This window comes from Gossypium arboreum, chromosome 7 (assembly GCF_025698485.1).
Source record: "Gossypium arboreum isolate Shixiya-1 chromosome 7, ASM2569848v2, whole genome shotgun sequence".
In the NCBI taxonomy this organism is placed as follows: Eukaryota; Viridiplantae; Streptophyta; class Magnoliopsida; order Malvales; family Malvaceae; genus Gossypium; species Gossypium arboreum.
Window position 1 is genome coordinate 7,878,571 of NC_069076.1, and position 15,655 is coordinate 7,894,225.

A 15,655-nucleotide genomic window follows, 5' to 3' on the forward strand; every position below is an offset into this window, starting at 1 on the left:
TAGTATATGGCTAAACGGTGGTGAACATTAGTTGTAATTAGACCTGCTCATGGGTCGTGTTACCCCGGCCCGGCCCGAAGGTCCGGCCGAAATGTGGGAGGGTTTGGGAAAAAATATAGGCCCGAAAAATGGGCTTGGACAAAAAAAATAAGGCCCGTTTAAAAAATGGGTTGGGCCTCGGGTAAGCTATTTTTGGCTCGGGCCCGGCCTGAATTCACTAATTGACAAAAAAATTCTGCTTTTTTTTTTATTTTTGAATGTTATTTTCTTGTTGTTTTCTCCCTATTTTGCTACCATATTACTATTAGTTGCTCCTATTTTATTGTTATTATTTGGATATTGTATAAAACTTATTTTATTATTAATTTTGTTATTATTTTGAAGGCATTTGTTAATTTTATTATTATTTAGAGGTATTTGCTTGTTAAGTTGCATCTATCTTAGTGCAATTTAAGTCTACATATTTTTAAAATTTATTTTCAATTTGTTGAAAAATATTTATTTTGATTTTTTAGTATTTTTAATGTATTATATATATTTAAAATTATATAAAATAATATAAAAATAAAACGTTGGGCGGGCCGGACCCGGGTTTTAGTATTTTTATTTGGGTCGGGTTTGGGCAAAATTTTAAGCCCATTTTTTGGGCCCGGCCCGACCCCGAACCTAATGATTGGCCTAAATTTTTAGTTGAGCCTGGCCCGAACCCGGCCCGACCCGGCCCATGAGCACCTCTAGTTGTAATCCACTAAATTTGTTAATTATACTTAAGGTTAATTAATTATGGTTAATTATGTTGATTTTGATTAATTAAAAAAATTAAACAAACTACAAAAGACAAAATTAAAAAGAAACAAAGTCAATTGTTCACCTTTTCTTCTCCACCCGAAACAAAGAAGGAAGGAATATGGGTTTATGTTCAACACTTTCGGTCCTTCAAATTGATTGGGAATTCAGCGAAGGATATTGGGAGAAAGGATAAAATTATCTATTAGTTCTTACAAATTTAATTTAATTTAATTTTTATTTTGTTAAGTAAATTTATATGATATGATTATATTTAAATTTTATGTACTTGAAATATAAATTTTAAATGATTAGTTCTAATTTAAATTATTTGTGATTTAATATAAAAGATGAGATATAGATTAAATTATAAAGAAATAATTATATGAGTTAAATATGCTTGAGTGAAAATAATGTTAACATGATTATATAAAAAATTTAATAAATAAAAATTATTAAATTATTAAATTAAAATAATATAAATATTTTTTAAAAAGAGTAAAAATAATATGGGTAGGCCTAAATGGACTTCCGTTAGTTTTTACAAATATGGATAGGTTTAGACAAAATTGTATACTCATATTTTGGGTTGAGCGGACTTGACAAGATAAAGTATATAAATATTATACCTAGGTCTTTTCCAAACCCGACTTATAAACACCTCTAATATTATTTGAGTACGAATATATATGTTTATATGTTTATTAATAACATTTTTAAAAGCAAAAAAAAATTAAAGCTTACAAATAAATTTGGAAAACATAACATATAATCTTTTATTAAGATTACTCTAGTTTGGTATGGAATCTTCCAAATATAAATAAATGAAAGCAGAAGTAAAATAGAGTGAAGACAAAATAAGAGTACAAAAAAATTTCAGTCTAAATATTTCAGTTCTTTTTTTCCCCCAAGTGGTCGTAACATCGAAATTTTGTTTCATAGTGAAGTGTAAACGCTCATTTCAATATAATGAAATGGGCTAATTTATGAGTATATGCCCCTTTTTTTTTATAAAATTTAAAAAATCAGGTCATTTTTTTAATATTTATTAGTATAAGTTAATTTTAGAGTCATATAAGTTAAAAATACGTTTTTAAGATGCATTGACTTAGTTTCTTTGGTTAAATGGTTAAATTTTTGTTCTTTTATCTTTAAGTTTTAGGTTCAATTCTCTATTCCTCATATTTATATTTTTATTGCATGTTGTTTCAAACGTTCTTTTTAATTAATAATTTTTAATGCATTAGCTCTTTCTATTAGATGATTAGATAATTATGATTTTATCCTTGGATTTCAAATTTGATTTATCTTATTAGTATTTTAATATGTATTTTTTAATAAAATAAGAGCAAGGCTTTATTAATTCAAAGTAATGACTTATACAGCAAACTAACCAAAAAAACTCATGCCCAAAGCAAAACAAATCAACTCAGGCCTAAAATAAAACCACAAAGAAATAAAAGGAAACTAAAAAGAAACAGACATAATAATAATTAACATTAATTGCCTACTCCCTTGAGAATCGGGTTGTCCGTCACACCCAAGATCTCCAACAACTTTTCCCATACGGTTCCCATTTCCCCTTATCACAAAATTCTTCTTCTACCTTATTCTCTAACTCTACTAGATCCACCATGTTTTCTCATGAAACTTATCTCCTCGAGGAAGAAACCTGTTTTATCCGTGGATTTTCCGAATTAGTCAGGTTCTATAATGAATTCATTGACCTAAATCGCTTCCACGAAACTCGGTGCTACACCCAGAAGGTAAAACTCATCATCCCTCTTTAGGTTTTTTGTAGCTAATCGATATGCTAATTTATTTGTATTCCGATAAGAGTGCTGAAACTAGATTTTGCTAAACTTGCTCACTAACATCTTAACATCTTTGATAAATGGGCTTATAATTGATCTGTCGTTAAGGACTGATGTGCATTTTTTTATGACTGTGAGGGAATCCCACTCTACAATAACCTTTCTCAAACCTAACCCTTTGAACACTCTTACTACATCCGAACATGCAAGAGCCTCTACGGCAAATGCAAAGATGACATTCGTATGCAACACCATTGTAGAGGCTAAAACCTGACCTATTGAACTTCGGATGACCACCCCAGAGCCAGATCTGGAGTTTTCCTAATCGAAGGGCGCATCAAAATTGGCTGTATACACCTCTGATGGTGGTGGAACCCAACCCTCTGCCCTTCAAATACTGGTAGTTCTCTGCTCTTTGCATCCATCTATTTCAATAATGAACTTTGTAATAAATCTAGCTATTTCACTACTGGTTTTGACTATTTTTTCATTGATTCTTTTATTCCTCTTAGTCCATAAGAACCATAGGGTGTAGCAAAACAGTCAACTTGAACTATCTATCCAGTCTTAAACACCCAAGTAATCCATCCCCACACTTACGCACCTGATTAGACAAAACCCATTAAAGACCTACTAACCCCAAAACATCTACTGATACAAGACATTGGCAAAACAAATGCTCCAATGTTTCTGGTCCAGCACCACATCTTGGACACATAACATCCGAAGCTAAATGTTTCCGCGCTAAATTCCACATAGTTGGAACAAAATTTTTCAAAATGCGCCATATAATAATCTTAAATTTTATAGGTACATCTAGGTTCCATAGTTTACTGTAGAAAATAGTAGATAGGGTCTGTAAACTATTTAAATTAGGGCTAGAATACCTAGATTGTAATAGCAAAGGTATTGAAAATCACTTCTCTCTTCCATTCTCTTTTGACACTATCAATAATGTCTGTAGTAACTTTAATCGACTATCACTAATTGGATGAATCAAATTAAAATTTAAAGAACTGGGGATCCATGCATGGTTACGAATAGACACCCTATCCCCTGTTCCTATATGCCAACATAGCCCATCCCTAAGAACTTTTTTAGCCGCCAAATACTTCTCCAAGTTTAAGAGGCACCAACCTTTAAATTTGAACAAAGAAGAACACTAGTAGGGTAGTATTTAGCCTTTAAAACTTGCAATAACAAACAACCAGGTCTAGTAATAAGACGCCAACCCTGTTTAGCCAACAAAGCCACATTAAATCTAGTAAAATTCTTAAACCCTAAACCCCTTTCATCTTTAGGGACACACAATTTCCCCCATTCACACCAATGAATTCCTCTTTGACCGTGAGCCTTTTGCCGTTAAAACCTAGCCACAATACTCTCCATCTCATCACAAAAAGATTTAGGAAGGAAAAGCAAGCCATAATATAAGTAGGGATAGCCTGAAGAACTGCTTTAATAAAAACTTCATTACCACCCTGCGATAGAAATCGTGTACTCCAGTTATCAATTTTCTTCATCATCAGATCCTTCAGAAATTGGAATGAGGCCTTTTTCTGTCTTCCTATCAAATTGGGTAGGCCCAAATGCCTTTCCGAATTGTTGGACACTCAAACTCCTAACTCCCTCGTAATCTTTCCCCGAACAGCTGTGATTGTATTGGTACTAAAAATACTGTAGACTTATCAAATTAATACATTGTCCCGAATTCAACTTGTACTCTTTCAAGACATCCTTTAGTACCTTAACTCCCCTAAAAGTAGCTTCACCAAATAAAATGCAATCATTCGCAAACAAAAAATGAGTTATACATGGCCCATTCCTGCTAGCCCTAGCCCCTCGAGAGAGTCCATCACGCTTCGCAAACATCATAAGGAAGGATAAACCTTCACTACAAATAAGAAAAAGTAAAGGGCTAAGAGGGTCCCCTTGCTGCAAACCTCTTGATGGTAGGAAAAAAGACCTCCTCCTCCATTTAGATTAACCAAGTATGAAACTATTGTTATACACGTCATGACTAAATTTATTCATGACGTGGAAAAGCCCATCCTCTCCATCATAGTACTTAAGAAAACTCATTCCACCTTATCATAGGCTTTAGACATGTCCAATTTCAACACCATGAGTCCTTTTTTGCCAATCCGATTTTGTTTGAATGTATGCAAAAGTTTATATGCAACTAGCACATTACCGAAATCAAGTTACTTGGTACAAAAGTGCTTTGGGCTTTGTCTATGCACTTATCTAACAAAAATGCTTTGGGCTTTGTCTATGCACTTATCTAACCACTTGCTAAAACGGTTAGCAACAACTCTAGCATTTATTTTATATAGAACGTTACATAGACTAATAGGCCAAAAATTAACCATTGCCATCGGGTTAGTAATTTTTAGTATTAAGACAATACTCGTAGCATTTAACTCATCCAAGCTCACTCTGTTATTAAGAACCTTAAGGCAAAATTTTCTAACCTCCGTCCCCATATGTGCCAACACTTCTGAAAGAAGATTGGTGAAAAACCATCTCTACTCAGAGCCTTCTTTGGACCCATTCCCTTCAAGGCTTCAAAAACCTCTTTCTCAGTAAAAGACTCATTTAAATCCAAATTAACCTCATCTGTTATACATCTATCCGCCCCTAAAAGAATGTGGGGCATATCCTTCAAACCGCACAATGAAATAAAAAGATCATCAAAATACCTTGATGCGACTTGTGCCATTTGAGCATGATTAGGAACCAAACTTTCGTCCTCCAATGCCTTAATACCATTAATCCTCCTCCTCTAAAATGTACACTTATGGAAATAAGTTGTGTTCCTATCTTCGCACTTCAACCGATTCACTCTTGCCCTTTTCTCCCAAAACCTCTCCTCCTTCTCAATCTCTCAATTTAAATAAACTTTAATATCAACAATTTCTCCCAAAACATTATCATCATGTTCAACCTCCAAAAGCTCTTCTAGACGTCGCGTTAATTCCTTCTTTCTGCTTGAATTCTTATATATTTTCTTCTAAGCCCAAATTTAAAGGCCAAGGTGAAGACTCTCTAATTTGGAAGTAAGAGATCTCGAAGACCAACCCCAAATTTCCAAGACCTCTACATCAAACGATGGCCTTAAAATCCATCAAGCTTCAAACTTGAAAAAATTGGGTCTTACCTGCACTAATTGAATTGTAGAATAAATTAACAAAGGGATATGATCAGAATGAGAATAAGTTAAATGCCAAACAGACACTATAGGAAAACATTCCATCCATTTGACATTTGCCACTCCTCTATCCAATCTCTCCCTGATGTTTTTCTCTACTGAATTACGTCGCTCCCAAGTGTACCAACGACTTGAATAACCCAAATCAAACAATTCATAATCTTCTAAAGCACTACGAAACTGTTGCATGCGTTGTTCATCCCTTGGAAGCCTACCTCTCTTCTCATGAACATACAACATCTCATTAAAATCACCACATACTAACCATGGTAGCCCCTTGTCCAATCCTAATTTTTGTAACTCATTCTAAGAATCTACCTTATTTGACTTATACGATGAACCATAAAGACTAGTAAATCGCCAATCAACACTAACATCAGAACAACAAATTTGCACATCAATAAATGAACTTGAAAAAATTCTCAGCTTGACTTAGATATCCTCCTTCCAAGTAATATACAGCCCCCATTTACTTCCTAATGTACTCACTTCAAAACCTTGTATGAAACCACATTGTTGACGAACTAACTCCATTTTTTTTTTTTTATCAATTTTTGTCTCCATCAAGAAGACCATATGGGATTTATGCAGCCTCAACATCTATCCAAGCCTGTACATTTCTCGTGGGTTCCCCGACCCATGGACATTCCAGCAAAAGGTTTTCATTGCAACCGATTAGCATGCCCTCTGGTAGCTGTCAATATATACTTAGATATAAAACCAACCTCCTCAGAAGAAAACTCTACTTCATAACCATCTTCACTAACCATTCCCATAATCACCCCAAATTTTCATCTCTTTCGACCTAACTGATCGTCCCCATCCACCCCTATAGACTGACCCTATTCACTTTTTCTTTTCCTCGTCTCCTCCCCTATTATCGATGCCAGGACTCTCACGACATAAGAAAGGCTCTTTCAACTCTTCCTTGATTGAGCAGTTCAAAACTCTTTACTAGAACTAAACTTCTCTTTGTCATTTTCTAAAATAAAACTAGGCCTACTTTCTATATCCAAACTATCATGTTCCATACCAACAACTTTAGAGTTCTTATCAACCAGAACTTCTTTTTCATCTAACTTTTTACTCTTATCCTAATCTTGAAATCCACGTCTTCCAAGAGAACGTCCTTCTCCAATTCAAACATCTCTTTTCTGCCGTTACACTTCCCACCTGAAATCCCTTCTTCTGTCGCCGATTTAGGGATGATTGGTTTTCCATCGTCAATTGTAGAAACTCGTGACTCCTCTTCTAGGTAAGAACATTGTTCCATACGCTTCTTTCTAGCAAGACTGAGTGATAATGCCACCTTTCCCACAAAATTCAACTCAGCTTTTAAAGCCAAAGAGAAGGGAACCTTATCCTCAAGTAAATTTTTAATTTTTTCAGTAACAATGCAGCAATCTCTCAAACTATGACCAAGTCGTCCACAACCAAAGTGGAAACCCGGTAAATTTTCATATTTAAAAGGAACCCAACACTTCTTCGACTCCGTTACCATAAAAATCCCTCTTCGCAATAAATTTTGTACCTCCAACGTTATTCTTATTCGACAATAATCTCCTTTAACTTCTAATCTAAGGCCCCCCCGAAAGTAGAACGAACCGCATGCATAAGATCTTTCCGATCACATTCTGGTGGATAAGTACCCATTTCCAACCAAAATAGGGATGTTGCCAACCAAATCTTACTCCTTTCAATTGGTTCCTAAAGCCTATCAAAAAGAATTAAATATTTCCTGAATAACCAAGGTCTACCTTCCAGAATCATCTCCAAATCTTCTTCTGCTTCAAAGCAAATTAGAAACAGATTTTGCCCAGCAACCTGGATCTCAAATTTCTTCTTCAATTTCTATATGCTTTTTAGTTGAGCCCGCAAACTATCTGGATTATAAGTTTTCTTTGTCTAGACCGTACCCACCAATGTTGGCTTCTCTAGAGGAGAAACCACCGAACTCTTCATTGAAAATTGAATCATCTTTTCCTCTAATAACGGAATCTTGTCATTAACCATCTTTTCCACCATCAAAGTCACCGCTCACCCTAAAACTCCAGCCTCAGCCGTCATGTTTCTTTGAAAGACCTAGAGAGAGCACTCTTGACTTTCTTAAATCTATTTTAATATGTATTTTTATTTCGTTTCAAGTTTTTTATTTTTAATTAATTTTTATAATTAATAAATATATTGTTTTAAAGTTTTTTAAAAATTAATAACTCTTTTATTTATAAAATCAAATAATAAATATGAAATTATTTTTAAAAACACCAACTAATTTTTTGATATATTTTTCTTTATATATAATATTTATTATTTTCTCCACCTATATGGTGATTAAGGTGATTTTAATATGGATTGAAAATAAATATTACACATAAAAATTATATTTACTAAAATAAATTACAATAATTATTTTATTTTATAAATAAAAGAGTTATTAATTAAAAGATGAATTAAAATAAAAATTGAAAATAATATATTTATTAATTATAAACATTAATTAAAAATATTTATTTTAATTAAAAAATTAAAATAATATATTTATTAATTATAAACATTAGTTAAAAATATTTACTTTCTCCACCTATATGGTGGTTACGGTGATTTTAATATGGATTAAAAAAATATTATACATAAAAATTATATTTACTAAAAATAAAGATATTTGCAATAATTATTGGATTTTATAACTAAAATATTTATTAATTAAAATGATGAATTAAAATAAAAATTAGAAAAATATTTTAATTAATTATAAACATTAATTAAAAAGTTTGAAACAACATAAAATAAAAATATATATTAAAATGCTTATAAGAGAAATTAGACTCGATACTCAAAGATAAAATCACAATTATCTAATTAGAAGAGCTAATATGTTAAAATATTAATTAAAAATTTTAAAATAAAAAATACAAATGTGAGTAGTAGAGGAGTCGAACCTAGAACTCAAGAACAAAAGTATTAATATTTAACCATCGACAAAAAGAGTTAAGTTATTAATTTTTAGTGAAAATACATCTTATAAGACATGTTTTCACTGATACGAAAATAAAAACGTATCTTACATTTTTAGTGAAAAAGCACAAAGAAAACGTTCTATAAGATACATATTCACTTTCTCTCTTCAAAAACCATCTACACTAGTAAATATAAAAGAAAACAGCATAATTCCTTACTATTTATAAAGTAATAACATATACCGATAAATTAACTAATGACAGAACTATCCATTATTTGAGGAAAAATAATTGCATGATTATGTAAGACATGACGGCTGTGCAGAATATGGAAACTTAAATCTTAATTTATGTGTGAGTACTATTCTTCCTCTTTTTAAAATTTATTATAATTTTATAACAGTAACTTGATTTACGTCACGGAACTTTTTGGTAATATTTTTTGGTATTTTAATTAGATTATGGTACATTTATGACTAGGACTGCATGATTTTTTTGGAGGGACTAAAATTAAATTAATTTTTCATTAGAGTCAAAATAAATTTTGTCTTACGATAGGTTTTACACCTAAATTTGAAGGTCCATTTAAAAAGTGAATAACAATTAAATCAAAAGTATATTTAATATAATAAAATATTTAGTATATATATTTGTATTTTTAATAAAAATTTATTATATTTATGATATTTTTAAATATAAATATTTTAATGTATTTTTAATCTGTTAGAAAACTTTTATTTTAATTTTTTAATACATTTAGTGTATTATATTTTTAAAAAATTATTTTTAAATAAAACTAATTTTAAAAAAATCAAATATGGAGGGATCGGGTTGGGCCCAGATTTACTTTTCTTCAATTGGGTCAGGCTTGAAGAAAAAGTAAATCCATTTTCGAGTTAGGCCGGGTCTGGACTTAAAAAATTGGTCTAGATACTTTGCACCCGACTTGGGACAGGAGCACCTCTCGTCAAAATGCAACTTTTTCATTGTAAGTTTAGAACTTTATAAATTTAGAAAGACTAAATCACAATTTTATTATTTTAGCGGTTAAAATGCACTCTTAGCATGTATTAATTTATAATTTTTTGAAATTTAGAGGAGTTAAAACACAATTTCTTTTCCAGGGGCAAGGCCCTTCTTTGCCCCCTATAGTGTCGCCCTTGTTTACGATATTGGTGAAAAACAATTATGTAATAAATTTATAAAAAATTAATATGAAAACTAAATGTGGTTTTAGTTGAAATTGTAAAATTGAGATAGTGAAATTTATGATATTTTAGATTTATCAAAATATAAAAATATTAATACCTAAAATAATATTTGTTACTTTATAAAGGATAAATTTTAATAATTTTACAATTGAAAATTTTTAATAATTTTACAATTGAATTAAAATCTTATTAATAAATAACACTAACTCAATTAAACACATATTATATAATCATAACCAACAATACAAATAAAATAAATAACCACACCTAAAACTGGACAATTCCAACACAACTATCAACCCAATTAGTAATATTTTTTAATAGACCCAACTAGTAATATTTATTGTTAAATGAAGTTCTAATTGATAACTTTTACCAATAAAATAACTTATTCTTAATTTCAAATTTTAATAATAATTTCACATTTCAAGAATTTACTAATAATTGTTCTTTTCACATTCTTTAGAAAAAGCAATAATTCAAATTTTAATATTCGTAACATCTACTGTTTTGACTTTGCCTATTTAACTTGCAAACAAATTGATAATTGTAATTTCGTAAAATTTTTGAAACTAGTCAATTAAATTTTATAAACAACAACCAAACAACTTGTGTCAAGTTTAATAGTAACGGAATAGAGACCAAATTCAGTTTCAATTAGTTATAAGTTCTAAAATTAACAAAATAAAATTATACTCGTAATGGCACGTTTGGTTAGGGGAATGAAATAGGGTTGTAATGAAATAAAGTTGTAATCAGTAATTCTGTTGTTTGGTTGGATGGAATGCAATAGACCTGTAATAGTATTCTTGTGTTTGGTTGAATAGAATAAATGTTATAATATCATAAGGGAAAATGTTTAAATGACCAAAGTACCCTTAACAAAAAAATTTAGGTAAATGATTATTTTTATTGTTATTAAATTTTAATCAGATTATTATTAAATATAATTTAGTCATATTTTAACATAATTTTATTAAATACAAATTAATAAAATAATACATAATTTAATAAAATATAATTATTATTAAAATATGAATTAATAAAATTATAATATATAATATTATAAAATAACATATAACCTACTTTATTATTTTTAAACTACAATGCATATTTAATGTGTTAAAATATTATTAGTGAAATAAGTAATTTAATTATCTTCTAAACTAAAAAGCATAATATTGGAACTAATAAATAGCTTGAGAATTATATTTTACATCCAAACATAATGTTCATACATTAACAAAAAGTTACATGATGTCATTAGCTTATATGACATAATCTAAATGTTAAATTTTACAACACCAAAAAGTTGCAACAGTTTGTGGCATTCTACTAATGGCATCTTACTAGCCAAATATTACATATACAAAAAGTTATCAAAACATCACCAACACAACCATGATTTTTAATGGTCAGAAAGAAATCTTCTCACCCATTCCAATCGAACTGAAGAAGGTAAACTGAAAAAAAGAGCATCTACATTGGATGGTCAGAAACTTTGCTCAACGCACGATTATGCTCATCCTCAATTAATCCTTCTACTTTGCATAAGGCCAAATATGATTTTTGAGCACTTTCTTGGATAACTTTCTCGAAGGCAATACTTCTACTTAATTCAAGGCCAACAGTTCTTATATTTTCCCCCAATAACATAGCAGCATCAGTAATTGAAGTAGAAATTTGTTCAATTCCATCATCCATTTCTTTTTTGCTTCTTTAAAGATGTGGTACCATCTTGGTTTGGCTTCGGCGGTTGTAATTGTGTAGCCAAGACATCCATATCATCTTCGCATCCACGATAATTGTTTCTTTCTTCAAGATTATTTACAGTAACTACATCCTCGGCATCTATTTCTTCAACAATATTTGCAGCTGTTTGAGCATCTTTCCCAGTGGCTCAATCTTTTACATATATAGAAGTAAGTTTGTCATAATAAGGGAAACTGGGATGTCTCAATTTACCGGCTGCTTTATAACTCTATAAAAAAGAAAAAATCCACATTAGATATAAGTTTGGTCAAAATAAGATAATAAAGATAGGAAATAATTCTTACACATTTATGAGTTGCACATAGAATCTTCAGCAACAACCATCTGCCTATGCTCGTCCCAACCATCTTCAGCATCTTTTTCATTGAGCATGTTGTAAACGATTGCCTAATCCCTTTTCAATGTCCTAATCATCAATTCAAGATTAAGTTTAGCCTTCAACATAGCATGAGGTAAAACTTTTACTAACATTCTTTCCAACTCATTTAAGTAACCAGCCTTGAATCCTGTATCTACGTTATAGGTTCCAATATTGTACAAGTTGATCATACAAGCAACCAACACGGCATCTTCTTCTAGAACCCATTTCCTTTTAGTTCTTCGGGAATTTTGGGAAGAAACACTTGATTGTGAAAAACCTAACATAATTATCTTAAGAAAAAATCAAATTAAAATTCGGTTCAATATTATTAATCAGACAGTTGACACTTTATAAAATTATAACACATAAAGAATCAAAATAAATTAAATTAACGTTTCAATTCAACAAGTTTAGCCCAATACATAAAGACAATTCAAACAACACCAAAGTTTCGTAAACTAGATACATGAAATAACATAAACAAATCAACCTTCTACTATTTTTTAATAAACCTAACTAATTTCTAAATGTTTTCCATTAAAAGAACATTTGATTGGCTAGTTTCATCCTCTAAGTAGCCTATGTATCTAATGGATGAATATTTACGATATTTGGTTCATCGTCATCTATCACATTACTAGTTAATCCTTCTCCAACTCGGCTTCAATAGGATCAAGACTCATTTGAATAAAATTATGGAGTAAACAACATGCAATAATGATTCTACTATACACCCTCGCAAGATAGAATGATAAACTCTTAAGTGTTCTTGGAAACACGAAAATATACACACTTTTTCATGCCCTTTTTTAACTCAAATTCATGCAGTTTCGGTAAAATTATTGTCGAAAAATATATAAATATTATAAAATAATTATTTTGTACTTAAATTATTAACATAATGAATTTTAATTAATTTTATAATAAATTTTAATTAATTTTGATAATTTTCGACAGAATTGCACAGGGTGAGAATTGGCTTGGCAGACACTACCAGAAGCGCAAAACCAAGAAGTGATTTTTGAGGCATCGAGACGAATGAATTTTTTAGCTGAAGACGGTCCAAATTATGTGTATTAGTTCATAACATAATTAATTTAAATTTTAATCCAATTTAATTTGGGTTAAATAAATTATTATTAATTAATTATGAAAAGTGGCCCAGTTGAGTCGAACCGAGTGAACCGAACTGACTAAGAAGTGGATAGCCCAAAACCATCCATATGATGACCCAAATTAGCTTATTGGCTAATTATTTAGCTTTCAAAGAGGCCCTTGAAGACTTGTTCAAGTTGCAAACAAACTCCTCTATAATTGGTGGCTTTATAGATTTGCCCCAAGCCTAAATTAGCAAAGTTGAAACCATCAACCTTGCCACATGTGTGGCCAGCCAAGGGAGGGCTCTTTGGCTGATAATTTTAGCTATTTTTAGCAACACTCTTCAGCTATAAAAACCCCCTTAGGCTGGTCATTTGAAACACATCTCATTCATTCATATCTTTTCTCTCTTCTTTTTCATTCCAAATTCCCTTGCTCTCTTGCCGACTTCTCCTCTTGGAAAAGGGGCATTCATCAGCCATTTGGAGCAGCAATTAAGTGTTCATAGCAGCCTTGTTCGACAGGACAATGGAGAAGAAAGAACGGAGCAAACTAGTCAAGCCACGGAAAAACACCGGATTTGATTCTTGTTCCCTATCTCTTTAATTTTTGTTGTTGTTATGATGAACATATCTATGAATATTTATGTTGTTGGAATGGTTAACTTAATCAATTTAGCTTGAATTTAATTTGTGTTAGGTTGATTGCATTTCATTTGCTAAAATTGTTAAAATTGTGTTTATTTTGTTATAGGCCTCGGTAAGATGCTTGATTAAGTAAAATCATGACTAAGTTATTCTTGCATTACAGTTGTGAGGTAGCAAATGAATTAATTATTTAAACGGATTGAAATTGTAATTAATGGACACAGTACTTACTCAGTGCATGTTTAATCATCTAAGGTAGCTGAGGATTAAATTAGCAACGGTATCTGACGATACATTTGCCTTGCATAACTTGCAAGGTTATTGTGATTAAACTGTTTCAAGGTAGGGATACTTTGTTACCTCACGTAGTCTTTTATGTGCTTATTAGACTTAATTAATCATTTGAATTGACATAGGGATATGTACAAGTGATCATTTCGATTTAATAATATGAATGTGCAATAACATATTTGCCTATTAAAGATTTGTTTAATCGGTTGAATTGACATAGGGATATAGTCAAAAGATGAATGGATTTTGGTAGGTGAGTATGTTTATAAGTTAGCAAATTACCAAGTTGTCGTCAATTTATTCGTAACAATATAAACATGTGTTTAATAATTCTAAGTTAAGAAATGTAATTGATCTAACACAATTATGTCATCTTGATTAAAATCGTATTTTGAAATAGTGCATTTGAGATTTATTTATTTAGTTTACTTAGTTTAAAATCTTAATTTTTAATCACCCTAAACTCTTAATTTTTAATCACCCTCTTCAAACAAAATATTTTTCTTCACCAAAGTGTTTTAAATAGCATTCATAAATAATTTTTTTCACAGTCCATGTGGGTACGATAACTCGACATTTACTTGTCACTTTATTACTTGTTGCGATTGTGTACACTTGTACATTTCCGTTGTTCCAAGTTTTTGGTGCCGTTTCCGGGGACTGTTTTAGAAGACATAATTGTGAAATTGTTAATTTTGCATTTTGGTCTACTTTTTTTGTTAAATTTTAATTCTTTTTTTGTGTTTATTTTAGGTGTTTATTTCAGGCGTTAATTTTAATTCGCTTATAGTACTCACAATCCGATCATTATTACTGATGACAGAAATTGTGCCATTCAACAATATGTCATGCAACACTCCAGACTCGGCCTAGACATTATGGCCGAATCTGACGATGCCACATGAGAGTGTTTTTAACTAACTCGTATCGATTCAAAAACCATTCCAGTTGTTATCTTTTACTTAGTCGAAAAATGAATAATAGTCGAATTGTTTTGAAAACGTTTCTTTATCGCAGAAGCTTTTAAAACCCATTAGTTGGTTATTATTTTAAAAACCCATTTTTAAATACGATAATTCTTAATTTATTTCAGGAAAACCATAATATTGATGTTGTAATTTATAATCCATATTCACAGTTCAAAACCCAAATCAAAATCCGAAAATCCAAATCCAAAGTTACATCAAAACCCCCAAACAAATAATGAATAAACCAAAGTAAAAGTCATAACCAAAATGTATGCGAACGTGGTCACCGTCGAGTCCTCCACTGCACCGATCTGCCTACTGCTGGGGATTACCTGAACAGAAAAATAAATAAAGGGGTGAGTTTTCTCAACTCAATGTGTACATCCCTATAGTATAGCATGCATACAAACAGATAATAGAATACAGTCATAATTCGGGCCTGGGCCCTTCCAGACTCATTATCAGATACAATCTTAGGGCTTCAGCCCATCTCAGATATAGCATGCATAACAGACCAGATTAACAGAATAAGCCCACC

At 30.9% G+C, this 15,655-nt stretch overlaps 1 long non-coding RNA gene across 1 annotated transcript; it reads left to right on the forward strand.

Annotated features, from left to right (window-relative positions):
* Positions 1 to 2,183: 2,183 nt before the first annotated feature.
* Positions 2,184 to 13,909, forward strand: LOC108455401 (uncharacterized). Its single transcript, XR_001866810.2, has 2 exons — positions 2,184 to 3,000; positions 13,071 to 13,909. It is a non-coding gene; the product is annotated as an uncharacterized LOC108455401 (long non-coding RNA).
* The last annotated feature ends 1,746 nt before the right edge of the window (positions 13,910 to 15,655 follow it).